We start from the raw sequence: 15,602 nt of genomic DNA on the forward strand, positions 1-15,602 counted from the left end.
CACTTCATGAGGTCAAGTTTGGAAAATTTGGCTCAGAGAGCCACGATGGTGAGAGTGTCATTATTTAGGAGTCAGGAAAGTAGGGAAGGGAGACAATAAAATTGCCTCGAAATTCAGGGAGTTTCTTCATCTCGGGCGCTTCAAACTGTTTTACTCCAGAGTTCATTGTTTTAGAGACAAGTCAGATGGGAGAGATGGCAAAGCAAAGTAAGTATTCTATGGGTTTTTATGGGTCTCTATATCCTATGTCTGTTCAGACTGATTTCTTAAGACCTAAGCATTCTAGTGAGAGACAGTTATGCCTAGCACTGTGCAGATAAAAAACACCCTTGAAAACCAGGCCCTGAAGATGCAAACTGTAATGGAAACTGAGCCAGGGCAGTGGGCACCTCCCCCTACCCTTAAGGAACTGCTTCCAATCAAAAGGTGAGCCCCTCTGCATGCCTCCATATTTTTAAGCATTGGCCTAGATTAAGGCAGCTCCAAGCCATTAGAATGGGCCTTTCCTGAATGGAAAAGACGTTACTGAAGTTTTGCCTGTGTTTCTGGTAGAAATGGCCCTGCCCCAGGAGCACCGTGCTGGTGGCTCCTCAGCAAAGTAGAAAATGTCACTTGCGCGTGAGCCGTGACAACAGCATGTACAGGCCCGCACGTGCGCTTTCCTGCCGAGCAGCTGCTACAGCTGCAAACTGCAGGGCAAGATCAAGAGGACTAAAGAGGCCAACGACCCCGCATCCACAGCGCTCTGGCCACCGAGCACTGCAAGAGAAAGCTCAGGTTATGTCAGGATGTTTCCCCTGGAAGTGAGGGGGAGGTTTCCTTTAAGCTCCATAATTAGCTTGTTTGAAAGCTCTCTGATTCACCTCTCCACCCTAATTCTTAAGATCATGAATTTTGCATTATTCTATGCACAATAATGCACATAAAATTAAATAAACAATTTAATTAATTTAATTAAAATTAAATATTAAACATATTGTGTATAAGGAACCTGCGCCTTTGATTTAATTGGGCGGGAGAATCCCAAGCACTTTGGGTAACAGCAGAAAATAATTAAAAACAACAAGTACGTTAGCCTCTGGGTACGAGAAATAGTTGGGAGCCTTCTCTTGAGAAAGCTTTATTTAATTAAAATTAAACTAATCTTTGGAAAACATTTGATAAGCATTTCATAATACAAATCATAATCCAAAAAATGAGGCTCAGCCTGCTTCTTCACAATACAGGAAAATTGTGTTAAATAATTTATCTCTGGCAGTAGCTACTTTCTCCTTTACACACACACATACACACACACACACAGAGTAATTCAATAGACAACATGTTTACTAGGTTTGAATTCTAGGTAATATTTGATTCATTTAAAATCTAAGATAAACATTAGCAAAGCGTATTAAGCATAATACATCCATAGTGAGAATTTAGGAGACAGTGCTTGATTTCGAACTGGGTATTGATTTTCAGAGTCAACAAGCCTCCCTCCAAAAGCATCCTCATGAATTCATTTAAAAGGAAAATGCAACTGTTTTGGCAAATCACTATCTTGTTAATATTAGTGATTTTGACAAATCAGTAATATAGCCCCAAACACTGCAAGATCGCAGTCCCACAGTCATCCTCAGATACATTTAACTCACAAGGCATCGTGGTTAGTGCTTCAGACCAGGAGAGGAAAACCATTTATATTCCTGCTTCCCTCCCACCCCCAGTTAGTGGGACTAGATCTGTTATTCAGTTGCAGAGAATTAGATAATATTAGACACAGACCACAAAAGAAAGTCATCAGATACACACACACTACCCTGCTAACTCTTCCCAGGGCCTGACCTGCCAGAACCCCAGATGTCCATCGTCTTTACTAAACCAGGGCCCAGTTTGACACCTATAGCCTGAGCAGGAATATCACCAAAATAAGTTTGTAGTCCAATTCCAAAATTACTGAATGCCTGCATCTCAGCTAGCAAGTACCTACAGGCATAACTCTAAGCCTAAATTATATAAATGCCAATTGTCCACCTTTTAGAACATCACATACCCCTAAAGAAGACCAAAGTTAGACCATCCACTGACTCAAGTAATTCCCTTCACTTCTATTTCTGAATAACTTAGTTTACCAGAGGATATAAAATATTTTCTTATATTCTAATGATTCATAAAGGATAAAGAAACTATATTCACTTCAGAGATCTGTTGGGAGCATACAACAATGCATTTTTGTTTTGTCCTTACAGCAAAAGATTTTCAATATATGTCTTGACAACAAATCATATTCTCCACTGGTCATATGTAACCTAAAAATCATTGTGTGGGCTGTACATACCCACAGGTGTCACGCACATAGAAAAATATGAGTCAAACGTCGTTCTACCTACACCAGGTCATTTTATAGTGTCTTTGCTCTGTAAAGAAAGCCATGACGATATGTAACATGCTATTTTATAAGCAGTAATTCATAATGGCAACTAATAATTATTCCTACAACATCACGCATTCCTCAAAAAATTCAGCTAAGCTTTTAACCATTTTCCCTGTTTGGTTCAACTTTTCTTTGATCAGAAGAACAAAGTATCATTGGAGACTTACAGTTGGACTGAGAGACACGGCGATCCAAAGGGTGGCCTGCCTATTACCAGACTTAAAATTAAAAGAAAAAATCTGGAGATGGGGCAGAGCTAAGAAGGATTGTAAGCAAAATATCCCAAAGCCACCTCCAGTTCAATTAACTCTTTCACATCATTATTGGAAAAGAATGCTTAACCCTCTAGAAAACACCGTGTAAAGAGCCTGGTGCAGCCCTGGCTTCCTCCAGCCAGGACCACGGCTGCAGCGGGTTTCTCTTCTGCCATCCAGGGCTTGTCAATGGTGCCCTTCATTTGCATGTCAATCCTTTTACATGATTAATATGTATTTATTGACCAGAAGGCCTTCCCAACCTAGGACAAAAGGAGACAGGCAGTCAGTCCCCTTTTATAGGGCAGCTATAACTTTCCTGGCAGGACTGACAATTGTGCACAGAAATAATTCTCTTCCAGATAAAAAGTTCCCACCATTCAGACTCATGAAGTGATGGAAAGAAAACAGTCTAAACTGGGCACCATAAGCTCATGTGCACCCTCCACCCCTTCCCCCTAAAGTCATTTGTCTCCATTTCCTGCCACAACTGGAGAGTATGGACAGTTACTTTGAAGACCAGAAAAAAAAAAATGACCCAGAGTCTGAAGTTTTTACATCTCGTTGGGCCCACAATGGCCTCTGAGGCTGAGGTCTGCCCACAGGCAAGGCCTGACCAGAACCCTGAGTTACCTGGGGAGGAGACTTGCCTTCTTTCCGAGGAACATGAATCTAGAAACAGGATGAAGCTGCACCCACCACAGCCCACAATTCAACTCCTCATTGATCTTTTATTCACTCAAATAAGCGTCACATTTCCCAGACTGACATGTAGAGTTTTATTTATTAAACAGCAAATTCCATTTTTATAAAAAGATCAGCCTTGTGTCAACCATGAAAGATTCCCAGAAATTCTCTCCTCTTATATCTATCTCCTCACTCGTCCCACATATGAAACTAAATAAATAACAGCCTGGATGGTCAAGCAGTGGCATAAACTTCCACTTTCACTCTGGCATCTGCCTGTCTGAATGTCAGAGATGAGACTCCAGATAAGTTTAGAAAAATTGTGCACAGTATTACGATGACTTGTTTGTTCTGACGCCAAAGATATTGAGTCAGAACATCCAAGAGGGTTTTTTGTTTTTTTTTTTGTCTCTATCCTGGGTGGCTCTGGGACTTACTCAGTTTGATTGTTGGCTTCCCACTTCTGAGGGTCTTAAGTTCTCCACCCCACAGGGAGGCTGACAGCTCACTGTCTAGGGTTTCCAAGGAACAGTGCCTGGAACCATTTCTTCTACAAAGTCCTTCACTGCAGAAATTAATAAGAAAAAAGGGACTTTCCCTTTAGGTTGAGGTACTTCATAGGCAGCCTCCATGTAAGCACTGTAACCTCTTGAAGGAAATGCACACACGTTTATGAACACCAACAAGAAATTAGTCACCTTTTCACTTCCAGGCCAGCTCCGAATTCCTCCCCAGGATTCATCATCCTGGGATTTTATGAAAGGTACTCATTAGAGGTAAACTCACTTGATTTTAAAGCAGAATTCTGGGGTGTTGCTCCTCCCAGTCTGTCCCTTACCTACATCCTATCAAACTCTAGGCAGTTGGGAACAAATGGTACGCTTTGCAGGAGGACTGGTCACAGGCTTGCTCTCCACCCATAGTCTGGTCTGGACAAGGTGAGGGAGGGAAGCAGTTTAAACAACCACATGGCTGTCTGTCTGACTTCAGCCAACCCCTGTTTCATTCACGGTGTCATTTTTACTTAAACTGGTTTACATGTATAGACTGTGCCTAAAAGAATCCCAGAAAGAGTCTAGAATTCCAAGAATGTAAACTTCAAGGGCTAGGCCTGCAATGGTGAACTTACCACAAGCAATTTAACATAGAATGGCCCCATGGATGTTCATAGGCAGGATGTTTCAAATTTCTGCCCAAGTTTTGCCCATACAGAAATGTGATGCTTATGTTGAAGAAGGTATTTCCCTTAATAATAACCTCAAAGAATATTGCCCTGAAATAGACCCGGAGTCATTTCAGAGATGCTCCTCTAACTTCACACTTTTTATGTGATACCCAGAATGTCAGGACTCACCCTGCATCCAGCCCTGTTCCCAATTCAAGGTTACACTTTTAAAAGCTACTTGCGACTACTCCATACAACCACATTTCCCAGGAAAAATATCCACCAAAAATTCAGGGGCTATCCATGAGTGTGGATAGCCCCTGAAAACAAATACAAAGACAAGGAGGGAAAGTATCATGAGAAATAGAATATAATCTCTAAATTCTGTACATCTGTGCTTTATTGCACTAACCTGAACAGATCTATGTGTTAAAAGTAGGGAAATAATTTTTTCCTGAAGCTACTGACATAAAAAACTAAGGTAGATGCACCTAAACCTGCCTTTGTTTTCTCTTTCACAGATCATAAATTCAGCTAAGTTAACCAACCAGAATCAGTCCCAGAGGTATTGCCTCTGATATTATTAAAGTTAAGGGATGGGTTCCGATGGTGTTTACAATATTCCAAATAATCAGACTTCAGGAATTCACGTGGCTAATCTGGAAATCTGGGCTATACCATACCTACATGGCACCTGGGACACTAAGAGTGCAGTCCACCAATGCCCACCTCAGGGCATCACAGGCACTTGACTTAGGTCGAGTTCAGTTGATTGAATAATTTATCAGGATACAACAGAGGTTTCCCTCTGATGTTTGTTATCCTTAGAAGCCAATCTCTGTTGGCCAAAGAATACCTTTTAATTTCAATTCACTGACTCCCACTTCATGCATTTGGTGGAGTAAAGGAGTGGAAATCACAACACCCCCCCCCAAAAAAAAGCCCTCTAAATTTGAAAGAAGATTGAAAACTCCTGAACACCTCTATTCTCTCTTTGACCCCCTCCTTATCTAAGATTGCAGGCCATTAATCCAAAATGGGCACTAGAGCATTCTGGTATTTGCCTTCACATTCAAATAACTGAACAATTAATGAAAGTTGACCACTGTTTGTGCGAGCAGCAAGCCCTCTCCCTTCCTTCCCTGACTTAGTGATGCGTCATCATATCTACTCACTGTCACATCCCCTCCCCATCCAGCTGGCTCTGTCATCCCTTACTGCATCAGTGGAAACTCCCCAGGCTCTGTGAAGTGACTTTGCCCTCAAAGAACCATTAAGACTGCTGCTCTTGACCACTGAGGACCTTTGTGGTAAAAAAAGTCATCATCTATTAAAGGCAGAAAGGACAACTACAGGGGCTTGACTACACTTCAAGCTATAGACAAGTCACCAGCCACCTAATAAGGGAAATGCATCATTTCCAGGATGGTCCCTATTGATACCCCAAGGCAAGTCTCACACACACACACTTCCATAAGGTGGCTTCTTAAGAAAAACAAGCTCCTCTAAAACAGAAGCAGAATTAACTTCCACTTTCCCTGCAACCTGTGAGCTGGATAAGGTGAGAGAAAGAAGGACTGACAGTCCCTCCTGGTTATCCACCACTTCTCTTGCAAACAACAGCCTTTGTGTTGGAGGGGCTCCCAGCGTGGGATAACTGGAATGTGGGCCTGCCACTGTGTTGGAGTTAATAATACAGTGTCACAAAGGAATTTAAGCCTGAACTTGGAAAATTTTCCTTCTAGGAGTTTATACTTCTTCCTCTTCAAACTTCACTGCTCTGTCTCAAAAGAATAAGAAATCTTTATCATTTTTCCCCCCAGAGGTCATTTCACTTCTTTCCAACCTCCTCTTTGTGAAATGACCAAAGAATCGCTGATTATGGAGAAGGCAAATCGCCTGCAATGTGTGAGACCTGGGTTTGATCCCTGGGTTGGGAAGATCCCTGGAGGAGGGCATGACAACCCACTCCAGTATTCTTGCCTGGAGAATTCCATAGACAGAGGAACCTGGAGGGTTACAGTCCATGGGGTAGCAAAGAGCTGGACAAGACTAAGCAACTAAACAACCACCACCACCAAGTCACTAGGTGAGTTTTGTACATCAAAGATAGAAAGGCTCTGGATCTACTTCCAAAAGGACCCATCGAGACTGCATATATGCATCAAAATAAAACTGTGGACAGAGAGTTCTCACTATGGACACAAGGTCTTCACCGCCTGAACATGGAGATCAGGGAGGGCTAGAGGGTTGGAATGAGAAAGTGAATGAGGTCAGGACAGCGTACATGGGTCTCCTGGCTGTCCTGGAACACACTGCAAATTCCAAGGAACTCCACTGTAAATAGAAAAGGGAGGTGCAGCATTAAGGTTAGCAGTGATTTGCACTGCTTTGGGGACCCATAGACTACAGCCCATGAGGCTCCTCTGTCTGTGGGATTTCTCCAGTCACATACATTCAACATCACAGAGATCCTCAAGAGTAACCCTCTGGACACCCCTTTTCTCCAATCTCAAATCCCTCAACTCTCAAGTCAGGGGTATGTAACTAGGTCTTTATTCCAACCAGCGGGAGCTTGCTGGCTGCAGCCCCAGCGAACAGAGCTCTTCCCTTCCCCAGGTAAGCCCATTGTAGGGGCTTTTCCCGACGATGCTGTCTCACAGCCAAGTGAGCTTGTGAGCCCTGAGACGGCTGAGGATCTGAGACAAGGAACTCGCTCGCTTGGTCTTTGCCGGGCAGTGTTTGCCATTTGCGGGAATAAATGAAGCATCGGTAATCTCCATAATAGAGCTTTCACGCTTCATTCTCTGAAACTAAGTTGGAGCTTAGACAGAAAGAAAAAAAAGGAGGACTTTTAATTTAAAGTAATGATCATCAACACTCTGGCTCTAGAAAATCTCTAGGGGAGGGGTCCCCACCCTACCCCAAGGAAGCTGGAGGGAGGGCCGCGGCTCCCGCGCCTCACCAGGCGGGTCTTTTTGCTTAGATTGGTGGGCCAAATCCAAACGTGAGCAGCTCTCCTGGAGTAACTGAGGAAGGAGAGAAGCCCCGAGAGGGAGAAATATCCGATCAGGTTGTCCAAGAGAAAGGAGAGCAAGCCCTCTCCACCGAGGCCCGGCCAGGACTAGGGGCAGAGGCGTCTTCTACATAAGTCAGCAGTCTTCACTTGAGTTGTGCGGGGCGCCGTGGGGGCGCCTCCTCAAAACCCCGGGTATCTCTGATTACTTTCACCCGCGGCAGCTTCGGTTTGGGGTCAAAGTGTTTGCACGAGGGGTGCATGGAACACAGAATCTCGCCCACCTGGAATCCCCTGATCCTGCCTAGTCCGAGAGCCCCAATAGTTCTATCCCAAAAGGGAACTTTGTTCACTTCAGCTGAATGAAAGTGGCGTCGGGAGGCTTTGTCCTTCCAATTCTCTCCTCCCTCAACACCCCGGGTCCCCTCACTCCCTTGCCAGTACGCAAACCCACAACCCTAGACTTCTCACTCTGCAACTCCAAACAGCTCGACCCTGTTAGGGCATTTTGGAGAAGAGATAAGAAACTGAGGCCCGAGGAATATGGAACTGGGGTTTGGCCGTCTTCCCCCGGGTAGGTACCTAGCGATTCCGACAGAGCTCTGTTTCTGCCCGCTGAGGACAGGGCACTTGAACCGACCCTGAAGTAGTGAGGCTAACGTTGAAGGCCAGAGCTCAGTCCGCAAGGGGAGGAGGCGGGGGAGTTGCAGCCAAGGACCGAAGATCCTCGCCCGGCCTCCGTCCTTCTCACGCCCGCCTAGCCGGCCGCACCTTCCTGGAAGCTCTATAGGGCTTGGGTGGGCTCCGCTCAGAAAAGATGCTGACCAAGGGCAAGAGGACTGCGCTAGTTTTAAAGAAATTCCATGCAAACAGTTAACCTGAGGGGGAAACCACAGCTGCGCCTAGGAAAGCGAATTGGCCGAATATCTCCAGAAAAGGAAAGGGAAGGTGGAAAAAATCTGCCACCTGAAAGTGGGAGCTTTATTGTGGGAAGAGGCGGCAGGGGGCAGGGCTGCTGCTGCAACTTTTTCTCTCGCCCCCAAAAAAGGATCCCGCATCGGGGATTTCGGAAGGCGCTCACCTAGTCCAGGAAAATGCAGGTGGCGGCCCTTCGCGGGCCAGGTTCGCCCCAGCCAGGCACCAAGCAGGCAGGCGCCCAAGCTCTCGGACGCCAGGGCCTCCGGGCCAGCCAGGGCCGCGCAGGGCGCCGAGCGGGCGGGCCGAGCCGGGCAGCCGAGCCAGCGAGGGTTTCGGCTCCCGGTGGCAAATGTGCGCGAGCGCGCGCCTCGTCTAACCCTTCAGGACAAGTTGAAACAAATAAAGTCGGGTCTCCACAGCCTGAGGTCCACCCCTCCTCCTTCCTGGTTTGACCCCAGGCCCGGCCGCTCCAAAACATGGTTTGCGCAGCTCAGATTGCAAGCCACTGCGCGATACCGCCAGGGCAAGGGCGCACCGCCAAGAGAAGGGCGCTTCCCCAGTGGCCACGACTTGGTAGCCCGGGAGTCAAGGGGGCCGTGGGTGACTGGGGAACGTGGTGGGGCGGGGGGGCACGGGGGAGCGTGGCCGCCTCCAAGTTCAGCCCCGGTCCTGCGCGCCGGCCCAGGGAGGGAAGCGAGAGGTCGGAAGTCCCTGGCCTCCCTCATAGCCTCCAATCCCGGGAGCAAACTTGGGAGCCGGGCCACGGACCAGAGGAGACGGAGGGCAGGAAGCCAAAGAGACGCCCAGGCACACCCTCCGCAAAGGCCGAGTCCGAGTGGTCGGAGAGGTTGACCGCAGGAGGGCAGTCTTCTGAACGAAAACGGAAACCTTGGAGCAGAGGACCAAGGAGGAACCCAGAGGCCGGGAAGCCCATAGAAAATTACTGAAAGGAGAGCGAACCCGGCCTAGACACAAATCGAAACTGTACAGAGATAGTCGCTTGGGGGAACCCGGGTGGGAGATGCGGGAGTATTGGCGCCTGCGGGTGGAGGGAGGCGGGTCCCTGTCCATCGCCCGGAGCCCGGCGCCCGGGCAGCCCTCCCTTTGGCGTCTCCATCGAGCCGATGGGCAGGATCCCGCGCTGGGCTAGCAGAATTGGGGTTTCGAGGTTCCCCGAGAGAGTACCAGCCCCAGATGCCCTCCGATCTCCAGCCTGACTCGATAGGTCAGCGAGGTCCAAGCCTACGGCCTTCGCTGCGCTGACCGGAAGTGCATCTGCGAGGCGCCCTCCGCAGACCGCGCTGGGCGCGCAGGCAGCTCCAGCCAGGCGGGAGAAGCCAAAGTCTGAGACGCCAGGGGCGGGCTGTGTCAGCCGAGCCAGACTGGGCTCAGGAGGGAGAGGAGATTGTAAGGGTAGACACTGCTGATTGTGGTGGGAAGGGGTCATCTTGAAGACCTCCGGGGAACCTAATCCGAGATCAACCTGGGTGAAGTGGGATTTGAGAGCAAGAATTCGAACGTGAAGTACTAACTTGAGGGAAGAGTGGGAGGTTGGAGGTGGCGGCTGAGGACTACTCCTACTTAAGAGTTCAGAAGAGAAAGAATAGCCTTTAACCCAAATCCACCCCATCCCGACCTTATGCAGAAGTTCTCTTACTGTGGAAACGTAGCACACCGGGGGAGAATCGTCCTGGTATTTCATGACATATAATTACTGCGTAAGCTTTAACGTGGTTTGGTGTGACTTTGGCAAGAACGTCCCTGGACCTCACTGTTCTAACCTGTAAAATGGGGATGATAATATCCAACTCAAAGAAGTGTGTGAGGTTGAAAAAGTAAATTGTGTCAAATGGCTAGCAACGTGGGACACTGGCTGTCAGTAAATAGAGAATCTGTTATTATTTTTAAATTTCTGGATGTGTTTTCTTGTAATGATGAATTTTCATCTTGGATGAAAGACTTTTAATGGCCGCCTCACTGCAGCTGGAGGCGGGTGTGGGGCAGCAGCAGGGCTTTATCAGTGGTTTCCCACTGCATTCACTTCACCAGTGGGTACCACTGTGTGCCTTCCGGCCTGAATCTGCTGGCCTCTCAGTCAGGGTCCTAGCCCACTCTTGCAGTGGTCTGTCCTTGAGGAATGTTCAATTTTAGTAGGTCCGTCTCTTCCTTGGATTCCTTCCATCTCACCTACAGGGGTCTCCCTCCCCTCTGCGATGTAATTGCTGTTCCTGGGGTGCCAGGAGTGAGTGGGAGGGGGGGGAGGGAAACGGAGTGGGGGTACTGAGTGCACCCAGGATGGCGCTTCTCACCACCCCTGCACTTGCACTTGCATGGCAGCTGGGTCTGGGAGGAATCTTCTGGTAGCTGCTAGTCCCTGAGAGATTGCTTGCGTGTATACCCCGTCCCCTGGCAGAATTGAGTGGGGAGGCTTGTGCTCACAGCTTCCCCCAGCACAGGGCTCCTCCTGCATCCTCCCACAGCTGCCCCTCACCCCATTCCCACATCTGAAAGGCAAATCTGGAGCATGGATCCAATCCTCTCCTCGGGATAAGCTGGGTGTGTTTGAGCATGCACAGTGCTCCGATCTCTGCTTTTCTGCAATCCATTATTGCAACCTGAAATCTTTCCAAATGTGCTCACAGCAACCTACCCCATATCTTTGGGAAGAATTCCAGAGTGGAGGGGCCTGCTCCATCTCCAGAATGGCATCTCTGGGAAAGGCTGCATTTAGAAGCAAACTCAAAGTGCAAATTATAATGGCCCAAGACTTACCCAACTGTCTGAGAAATCAGTTTCAGAAGTCTGCCCTCTCCTTCCCTGGATCTGCTTCACCCCCAGGAGGTACACCTGGGAAGGCACAGGGTAGGTGGGAGGGAGGGATGGAGACAGGTGTAGCAGCAGCACATTTGTGTCTGAGCCCAGAGTCTCTGGGGAGAGAGAAGGGGCTGCCTTGACTCCAGACTTTCCACCCCCACACAATCAATCCACTCACCTTAGTCCCAGTTCTCTGGTGGCCTTCATGAAAAGAAGTGGGCAGTCTAGTGTGTCCCCAGCCCTGGAAACAATGCCTTGTCTCTACACTGGATAGGAGCAAAGCCCATTAGCTGGGGCATGCAGATATGTATTGGACACCAGCAGGTGTACTCCTGGGTCATGTAAAAAAAAGTGCCAGAAATTTCTACACTGACCATGGCCATGTGCTTGCTAGGAACCCATCTCTGTATGTCAGTTCTAGATATCTAGATACTTGTTTGTATATTTGCTCATATTTTACATAGGTGTACAAGTATTATATATGTGAGTACATTTTTTGTGCATTTGGATGTGCAGAAGTATGTGCACATGTGCTGTATGTCTATATGTGCATTGGTACCACCCACTCAGTGACACTCTTGAGGCCCTTACTGGACTTAGAGGAAATTTGAAGATTTTGCCTCTCACTTCCAGTATGCTTTTCACACCCTGCCAGGCATTTCCCCTCCCACCCCCCACCCCCAGTTAAATGAAACTTTTTATTCAAGAATCCCTGTGGATCCCCTCCAACAATTAAATGCCTGGCCTAAATCATTTGGGGAGGAGTGGGGCTGGTGGAGTCCCCAGTCTTGCCCCTTTCCACAAGTTACTACAATTCTTTCACCTGGGTTCAGAGTGAAAGAGAGAAGAGGTCTCTGGTGGGGTGATGAGGGATGGAGCGGTACTTGGCCACCTCCCTCCAGACAGAGTGAACATGATTTCCAATTTAAGCCATGGTGACATAGAGATTAAATGGGCCCCAGGCTGTGAGGCAAAGCGAGGAGAGGGGTCTTCAGGCTCCCCACCCCCTTCCCAGCCTGTGCCTGTTGGAAGATGAGGAATGAAGGTTGCCTGTATTACCAGAGGAAGGGCTTTCATGAAGAAGAAAAACAAGGCTGACCTTTGGAGAAACAGATGGCCATCCCCAGAAAAGCCACAGCAGACACCTTCACGGGGCAAGGAGTTTGGGGAGGCCAGTCTCCCTGACCCTGGCCTTGCCCTCGGCTTCTTGGTGTCAGCCAGGGTCACCCCTACCCCTGCAGTTAGGCTTTTTTACTGAGGGCATTGGGGCATCTGGAAGCCCTGTCACAGGTGACAGGGCTGTGGAGGCCAGGTTAGTACAGACTGTTTCTCTGTGCCCTTGGCAGCCTGGACACACATACACACACCCACAAACACTAATCGCTATTGGTGCCCATACACTCAAAACACACACTTACACCTCCCAAGCCTAAATAAATATATTTATTTATCAATCAATAGGACCTCTATGCAAATGCCCACATGCAATACAACCCACAAACATACAAGCTAACACAGACCTACAATGCACCGCCATACACCCGAATACCCCTTCTGTAGTCCACCCCCTTCCACACCTCCTCCTCCTGACCCTACTGAAGGAACAGGAGTTTCTGGCAAGAGAACAGAGACCTTTGCCCTCAGAAAGAGCCAAGGATCAATACTGTTTAGACATCGCTAGTGTGTATTTCCTCCTGGGCTGAGGAAGATTTAAGTTTATGGTTCAATCCAATCTTTAAAAAAATAGGTAGAATATAAGGAAGTTGGAATAGCACACTCTAGTATTTATTTCGATGCAGCCCCAGACTTTAATACACAGGCAGCTGGCTAAGCCAGACCCATAAATCAGAGAAATCAATGCCTGTTTATGATTATTATTACTTTCTTTTTTTAGAGGGGGTGCATGAAAGAAGTCTGACTGGAGTCCTCCTTCCCTAGTCTCTGCCCCAACCAGGAGGAAGAAAAATGGGGATGGGGAAGAAAGAGAGAAGATAGGAAAGTCATACTGGACCATTTCTTGAGGACCTCAGCCAGATTTCAGAGATAAAGGCAGTTGTAATGAGTAGGTGTGACAAAGAGGAAGACACAGGGGGACAGAGGAGCCATGGACCAAATGTTTAAGTTCTCCAAGCTTTAGTTTCCTCCTCTGAGTAAAGAAGAAAATTCTATTTACCCATAGTGATAGGAAGACAAAAGGAGATAATGGGCCAGAAGTCAAATTACATAATAATGACACATCCATGCAATTTACCAATATAATTTTGGGGAGAGGTGACCACCTCTCTCTCCCCCAGAGGGAAAACTCTTGGCTTTGATCTCCTGGTACAGATAAAGAGGGGCCTTAAGGAACAGGATGCTTCTTGGAGTTACTACTCAAGTTGCCCTGACTCTGCATCTATGATCTTGAGGGACACAGGTATCCTAAGGGGCTACAATGAGGAAGGGAGAAGGAGGAGTACCTCAGTTTCCATGCATTTGGACAGAAAGATTCTCTGTAGAACTGGGCACCCCAACATCCTATCTGCCTGTGGCCAGATTCCAGAAGGGGTACCCTCAGCCTCAGATCTCAGCCCCAAAACCAAAAGCCCTGGAGAACTTGAAGATTCCAGGCTCCTCCCCTGCATCGCCACCCCAAGAAAAGCAAAGGATATACTTCCAGTCACCAGAAAACAACTGGCCCCAGGGAAGGGCCCACCTCACTGCTTTCAACTCTTCACTCAAGGATTGGGTGAGCATCTATTATGTGTAGAGGTTACTCCACACACCCAAAAAAGATGTGAATGGAATGCAATAAAGTTGGGAACCCATGGCAATGTCAAATGTGCTCTGCAACTCCAGGCCCCTGGACCCCAACCCCTCAAGCCCTTCAACAGGGACTTCAACACCCCCTTGGCTTCCAAGTCCAGACACCTGGCACCGTCATTTCACACCCAGCACAGGCCCAAACCAAGGTGAATTTTTCAAGAAAGGCAGACTGGTCGGTCGTTCCCACTCTCACAATAATCAATCCTGCAAAAACAACAGGAAAGAAACCCAGGGAAAGAGCACAGAAGCAGGGTTCCCCTACATGCACAAACATACCTGCAAACACAAATAAGCACATGTGCACACACTTGGAACTCACAAACATCCAAGTATGCATCTAATTACAGAGACATGAACATCCAATCGCATAATGTTCACATAATGCAGAAATACACAAAACCCTGTGGGCACTCAGATGTACCAGTATTCATCTACACATGATCACATATGCACCCGAGTTTTTTGGGACACCTACATATCTGGTCATATGAGTATAGCTGCATACATACATACTACAGAAGAGAAGGAAAAACGGGGAGAACAGAATTTACCATTAAAAAAAATCCTGGACCAAAGGGAGATTAGAAGGGACCTCCCCTTTCTCTTCCTAGTCCCTGAATGGTGGGACCCAGTGGCTACCCAGGAAGGATAGGCCCTAGGGTCTGGGACAAGTGTTCAGACATTTCCCTCTTGGAAATCTGGGGGTTCTGGGGGCCCAGGGGGCTGGTGTTTGTGCCCCCCTCAGAAAGCAAGCCAGGCTTTGTTGGGATTATGAAAGGAACCTCACTTATTAGATTTGAGGCAAAGGCAGGCCTGTGTGCATGTCGAGATCTTCGCCCCAGAGCAATCCCTGTAGCTGACTGAGGGGTTGCGGCTCCACATAGCTTCTCCGCATCCGGGCCTCCTCTCCGGACTTCGCCCACCATGAGTCCTGCCAGGCTCGTGTGCAGCCCTCGACCAGCCGTCTAGACAACCGAATCACTTCTCCATTGGAAGAGCAGTGAAGTCCAGACAGGCCGAGGTGGCCCTCGCTTAGTATTCCAGGCAGCCCCTCACCTCTGCCATGCCCCGGGAAATCCTTTTGCTTCTAAAGGAGAAAACCTCTAGCAAGACTCACATCAGAAAAAGAGACAGAAAAAGAAAAGAAGCAAGCTGGAGAGAGGAGCAGGTTGAACCAGAGTATGCTGCAGCCCGGCTGGTCCTGGCTCCGCGGGAAGCAGACCAACAGCTCCGCAGTGTTTCCGAAGTCAGGACTGGGGTTTCCGGCTTTGGTCTCCTTTGAATGCTATCAGAGACCAGGCGTGGACGTCCCGCCAGACCCTCCAAACCCGGGCCATCCCCGGGTCCAAGCCATCCCTATCACCGCGCCCTCCTTGTCCCCTGTATTCGTTGTGCGGTGATGAATCTTAAGGCCTGGCCGAGCCTCGGGGCTCCGCGCTGGGTGTGTACCCGCCTTGCGCAGGGCCGCCCTGCGTCTTCGCCCTTCCCCAGCCCGCAAAGAGGAGGGCCGTCAGGCGCTCGTGAGCA

At 48.3% G+C, this 15,602-nt stretch overlaps 1 long non-coding RNA gene across 1 annotated transcript; it reads right to left on the reverse strand.

Moving 5' to 3' along the window:
* Positions 1 to 7,061: 7,061 nt before the first annotated feature.
* Positions 7,062 to 8,492, reverse strand: LOC129646540 (uncharacterized). Its single transcript, XR_008712016.1, has 2 exons — positions 8,121 to 8,492; positions 7,062 to 7,346 (listed from the first exon to the last, which is right to left on the reverse strand). It is a non-coding gene; the product is annotated as an uncharacterized LOC129646540 (long non-coding RNA).
* Positions 8,493 to 15,602: the final 7,110 nt, after the last annotated feature.

The sequence above is a fragment of the Bubalus kerabau genome, chromosome 3 (genome assembly GCF_029407905.1).
Source record: "Bubalus kerabau isolate K-KA32 ecotype Philippines breed swamp buffalo chromosome 3, PCC_UOA_SB_1v2, whole genome shotgun sequence".
Taxonomy (NCBI): domain Eukaryota; kingdom Metazoa; phylum Chordata; class Mammalia; order Artiodactyla; family Bovidae; genus Bubalus; species Bubalus kerabau.